Genomic DNA, 6,067 nt, shown 5'->3' on the forward strand with positions numbered 1-6,067 from the left:
ATCCCAACAAGCAAATCTCAACATTTTAAATAAAATAAAAATCATGATCATACGACCTTCCTGTCCAAAATAATATGTAATTTTCGATGACCTTGACACCATAAATTTTACGACCCGTTTTGAAAAACACAAACGCTAGAAAAACTAACTTTTAAAGTGCGACGTCTCACCCACTCATGAAAACAACTATTTTTTTTAAGAAATGAAAACATCTTTTTTTAACCCCGGCGTAGTCGGATCAACAATAGGTAAATTTTACAAACAACCCAATGATAAGTTTAATTATAATGTGTTGACAATTTCAGCAAATAAATTTGAAAATCTTTACCTGAAATGTTAGAGCAATTTGTGTTGTTATTTCCAACTTGAAACGCGAGTTCGTTCCGACACGGCAGGGTGCAACGCATCACGTAATCCCCCACCAAGTTTAACTGAAAGATTAATCCCTTTAGCATTCAGAATTATTTGGGTTTGGAGCAATTCAACCTTGAAAACCCCCGAAATATTGATGAAAATCAGACACTGTTTTTTCGAACTATGATAACAATTCTACTGGATAAAACATGGGCCCATTACACATAACCGAGTGGCTACAATCGTCATAGATTGGCTCTCTACGCGTGCTGTGTAAGAATTACACACTCAAGCTACTGGAAAAAATATTTACGATTAGTCGCGAATTTATTCACGACTAGTCGCAGAATTATTCACGACGTCGTAAAAAATATTCGCAACTAGTCGTGAAAATATTCGCGACTAGTCGTGAAAATATTCACGACGTCGCGAAAATATTCGCGACTTGTCGTGAATAAATATACGACGTCGCGAAAATATTCGCGACTAGTCGTGAAAATATTCGCGACTTGTCGTGAATAAATATACGACGTCGCGAAAATATTCACGACTGGCTGTGTCCCTTCAGGGCCACCATAGGAAACATTACCTGACAAATTGCTTTGATAAAAATAAAAAAATAAAACACAAATTAGCGGTCGGAACTCGTCGAAACAATAATCTGATGGTAACACCCGCTATAGGCAATATTGTTTGTGCAGGAAATGTAAGAATTAGTATATTTCGGGTAATTAAGCCAAGGATGCCTCAAAGGTGAACTTAATCACTGTAACCCACAAGACACAGGGAAAATTCACTGTAAGTCACAAGCCTTAAGGAAACATGTGAACCAGAAACACCATCCGCGATCAACTTTATGTTCTTGATCTTGTTACAAATTGGGGTACAAGGGTCAAAAGGCTTAATTCTTCCATCTGAAGGACAAAGCAATTACGGTGAAGTATCTTGCTAAAGGACACAAGTGCCAAGACCGGGAATCGAACCTACATTGATGATCAGAAACACCGGAGCTTGGTCAAAGAAGGCGTCAGTTGGGGAGGTGGGGTGTTATCGCTATTCCAGGTGTAGTTTCTCGAAAGTAACTTGCACGTATAGCATGTCGGTCATTGGGACGTTAGAGGGAACAACTTGGGCCAAGGTCGCTTCAAGGACCACATTTTGTCGACATTGTCTCGTATCAACCATGGTTTCAATTTGGGAGGAAATCCTAAATTGGGAAAACCTGACGAAATCAGCTTCGGGACTGAAAACTCAACGTTAATGCCGTACCTGTGAGGCGCTAGTCCGAAGCTAGGACTCGAGAGTGCAAAGAGATGAAATACTCTATGTGGGACACTTATGCCGCTCACACCAACCTGAGAAATTTCCTTTCACAGATGCATCTTTAATGTTAACAAGTAACTTTTTGACCTAACAAAAAAAAACTCGCAAACGCCATCTTTTTTTTCTGAGACAAAAACGTGGGGTGTGTTGACTTTTGCGAGTCTATACCCTGAACACTGCCTACCAGTTCCCATCGGCACAATACAACCTTTTGACTTCATAACAGGTGTCATATAATGTAATTATTTACAATAAATTCCTGGCGTATGCCTGTAAAAATGGACTTGTCTAATACAGCTGCCCCACTGACCTTTGACCCACGAGGTCATGTTGAAGGTCACCGTATCTCATAACAGTGTGTAGAATGCGTTTCGTGTGAGAACTGCCAGGCGGAAGTTCTATTTGGTTGTAAATAAAGTTAATTTAAAAGTTTCTTGATTGCGTTAAAGGACACATGACCGGTAGTGAATGAATGATTATTATTGTTTAATTATTAGTTTTAATCAGAGCTCTTACTGATGATGAGTTTAGGAACCAATTCCTCCAGAGAAATATTTTCGTCTGGAGCACGGTAAAGTCGAGAAAATATCTCAAAGAAGACCTCTTAAATCATCACGGCTTATTTGAATTGCGGCGAGCGAAACAAGCCTGACTTATGTATAAGCGTGCATAAAATCAACATTTTAAGGATTGATTGGATCATGTGTTTATCAAAAACTACACTGCAAAACCTAGGGTGTTAAAATTTACACCATGGGTATATCACATTATTGATACCAATAGAGAATCAAAATTAGCATCGGAGCCCGGTGTTAAAGTTAAACATCAAAAGTGTACTTGTGTTATTAGAAATTGTTGTTACTGTAACACACCCATACAAATTAAACGTAGGCCTATAGGCCTATATGCCTATAAAATGGTTTCCTCGAAGAAAGTTTCGTTCAGTCGAATTGTCATCTTATAATGGCACTTTTTGGTTTGGTTTGTATGCATTCACCCTAACCAAACAGTGCACCTTTGCTCAGTCCACCATACGCCAAAAAAATGTAATGGAAAACTTTCCCGCCTCAAATTGGCGGTTTGACTGAATTGAAAGAATCACATGGTGATTGCGCCTCGATGAATGCCTATTACAAAATCCATTGCCACGTCACAGAGCACGTACAGGAACCAGACTTACTCGAGAACTAAGATAGCTATAGCCTGCCATAGTATTAAAGCGGCTTCAGCTATGGCTACGACTATCAGCCGCAGCACAACGTTGAAGACATAGGATTATACAGCCATAGCCACTTCACAAACAGTTACCTCGAAAACACGGCCACCACACGATAAATAAAACTCACAACTCACATAAAAGTCAGAAGATGGGACAATAAAGCTGACCATTCTGCCAATGAAAACAGACCACAAAGCACGTACAGGAACAAGACTCATTCAACAACACTGTAGAAAAGGGAAGCGTGTACTTAGTCTTCATCAAACTTACATAGTAAAATTTGACCCACATAATTTGAACATAAGGCACGCTTTACTATAGTGAAAGCACATGAACCGGAATTGGTTTATATATAAAACAACGCCCACCTAAAATGCATTTGCCCTCTCGAGAGATGGAAATAGAGCACGAGTAAACTCAGCACACACAGCCGGGCAATAATAATGGGATTTTTTTTTTTTTTTTTACTCTCGTGAACGGAAGTTATGACGCAAATAAATGGGTTCAAGATCTTGGGGACGTGGTGGAGTGACTTTTGCGAGAGAAGTTGACGGCAAACATGTTGGGAGTATTACTGTTTACTAGGAAGGGCACCGGGAAAGCTACAGATATTTGATATAAAACTAATCAATCAGTTTTGTGCTGCATTTTACTGACAGCTATTTGGCGCATTTCCATAAAGGCGCATTGCGCTTCACAAACAAGACCAACATCTGAAATAAGAACTCACTAAAATAAATGGGTTTTGAGATTGCGCATGAAAACGTCAACCGTTGGTGACGATCTCGCTCTGTGCATGGCGGTTGAATTTGGCACTGGACACTTTTTGGTAATTGCCAAAGACCCGTAATCAGTATTCTCACTTGGTAGGCCTATATTACATCCATGGTCTCTGATGGTTCCAGAGAGTTAGCCCAAACACTGAACGAGTCTTCAAATGTATGTTTGTTTGACAATTAACGAAAATAGTTCTAGGATAAGCGAAGTGGCTTACGTTTTTCCGACCGATTTCACAGTGAGTTCAGATTGACACTAAGCAAAGTGTGACGTCACAATACAAATCACTATGGTAATTACAACTCATCTTGCTTATGGTGATAAGAGACGTACAATGACGCAGTAAGTTCGTCAAGTATAGAGCAAGCGAGTTGGCACTGTAAAGTACAGTGGCTTTTATAATTCGGGAAAATAAATTGTCGATTTTTGAAGCGGGAATCATCTCAACAAAATATAACCGCTTGTAATGTGCTGCAATCTTTTGTATGTTGTTTATTGTATAATATTTTGTGTCGTAGTCACACAAAGACGTTTGCGTCTATTTCAACGAAGTATTCACAGAAAAGACTCTAAAAACGGATTTGTTCCGCAAAAAAAACCAAAAAAAAAACGATGCGACATCCGAGTAAACTCGGCACCCTAGCAAGATGGGTTCGATAACGCAATTCAATCAGTTGGCAGGCAGGCAGGCTGTACAGGTAGTGTCAATTAAAGGGCATCGACCCATACGAGAGCTGTCAACGGACGCTCTCCAGCTGAAGACTGCAAGCCGGATCACAGCCACCTGTGTCAGTATAGTGTATACACAACCCCAACGAGCCGTGGTCTATTCGTTTTCCTTCCCACAACTCACATTCGATTTCTTGTCTGAGGTAGAGAAGTATTTCCAGAGCCCCCCCCCCCCCTTCCTTAAAGATATATTATATAATTAGCTTTTAGGAAAAGCTAATTCAATGCCATCCTCCGGTCATCAGTACACACATCATGGAGGAACCAACCTTAGCGTATTGTGTACCGCATGCTCAAATACGCAATTGAGCAAAGAACCAACCCAGGAACATGTTCATTGAATGGACCGTTATCTTGATCTGTGCTGTGTAGGTACCCTGTATACAGCAGTGACAATGTTATAGTTCTAACTATTCTATATTGAAAGGGACCAGACTGTCTTTTCCTTCCAGCCTCGGCTTGGTCACGGTGGGTTGAATATCGAAAAGCAAGATGAAGGTCATTGAGAAAAAACGTTGGTTGTGGCAAATCGAAATAAGCGATATCTCGATTTTCTCTAGAGGATTGGTAATAAATGGTATCTTATGAACTATCATATGAGCTTTCGAAAACCAGGGCTTCAGCATTGGCTTCGGCTTTGGGCTCCGTTCACCCGTTTGAATTTCATAATAAAAGTGCACGTTTTCATATATCTGACGAAGCCTACACAAGTCCAAGCCGTGGTTTCGAAATGTGCCAGCTTACGTGTCCCACTGGAAAAAAATCAAGTAGGCCCCTACTTCGTCTTTAAATAAACGTCTCTGCCGAGTTGTGGCAAAGCAAAGAGGCAAAGGCGAGGATGTGTCAATTTGCACAGTGGACGAAAAGCCCACAATGAGCATGATGGATGTGGGATGAATCGGTGTGGTCTGGGGGTGAACTAAAGGCAGGCAGGCAGTTCCGGGTGGGTTTAGAAACGGAAAGATGGGAAACGAGCGCCACGTGCAAGCAGTGGAAATTGCTCAACAACAAAAATGTGGAAAGATGAGGTTTGAAAAAAATATTTGATAACAGTCGTCCCTTTGGGGGAAGATTGATTTATTCGACAAACATAATAAACAGCTGAGCGGATAAAATTAATAAAAAAGGGACTATGAGTTTTAAGTCTTTAATGTACTCGTTCCATTTTGAAGGATTAACCAGCTGTGTCGTTACTAATCTTAAAATCAAAATATTTATTTTCGAAAAAGAAAAAGGAGATAAAACTCTAACCGCAAATTGATTTTCAACCTTCATCATTAGCGCAACGAGTGGTCATCAACAACTGTCTTGGACCGTGACAGTAACTACATGTAAAGCAACACTCTGCCAATCTTGTTAAACTCATTTTGTAACATCCTGGCAACCAAGCTTAGGATAATGGCAAGGAAATAGAATCTAATTGCGCTGATTGTTATCGCTAAACTGTTGGATCGGTCTTTCACCATGTTTGACAAATTAAAACAGGCTGTCGACAGCCAAAATAGACAAGCATACTGTGAAGTTATAGTTTATCCACGGAGGAAGGAAATCCTCCATGGTTTATCAGTGGTCCATCCATCCATTTCAGCACAGTATAATGGTGGTATCTCTAAAATGCACACCAATTACACAAACAGCCCTTTCTTGTCTTGGTTGACACTTCAG

This window comes from Asterias amurensis, chromosome 4 (assembly GCF_032118995.1).
Source record: "Asterias amurensis chromosome 4, ASM3211899v1".
Lineage (NCBI taxonomy): Eukaryota > Metazoa > Echinodermata > Asteroidea > Forcipulatida > Asteriidae > Asterias > Asterias amurensis.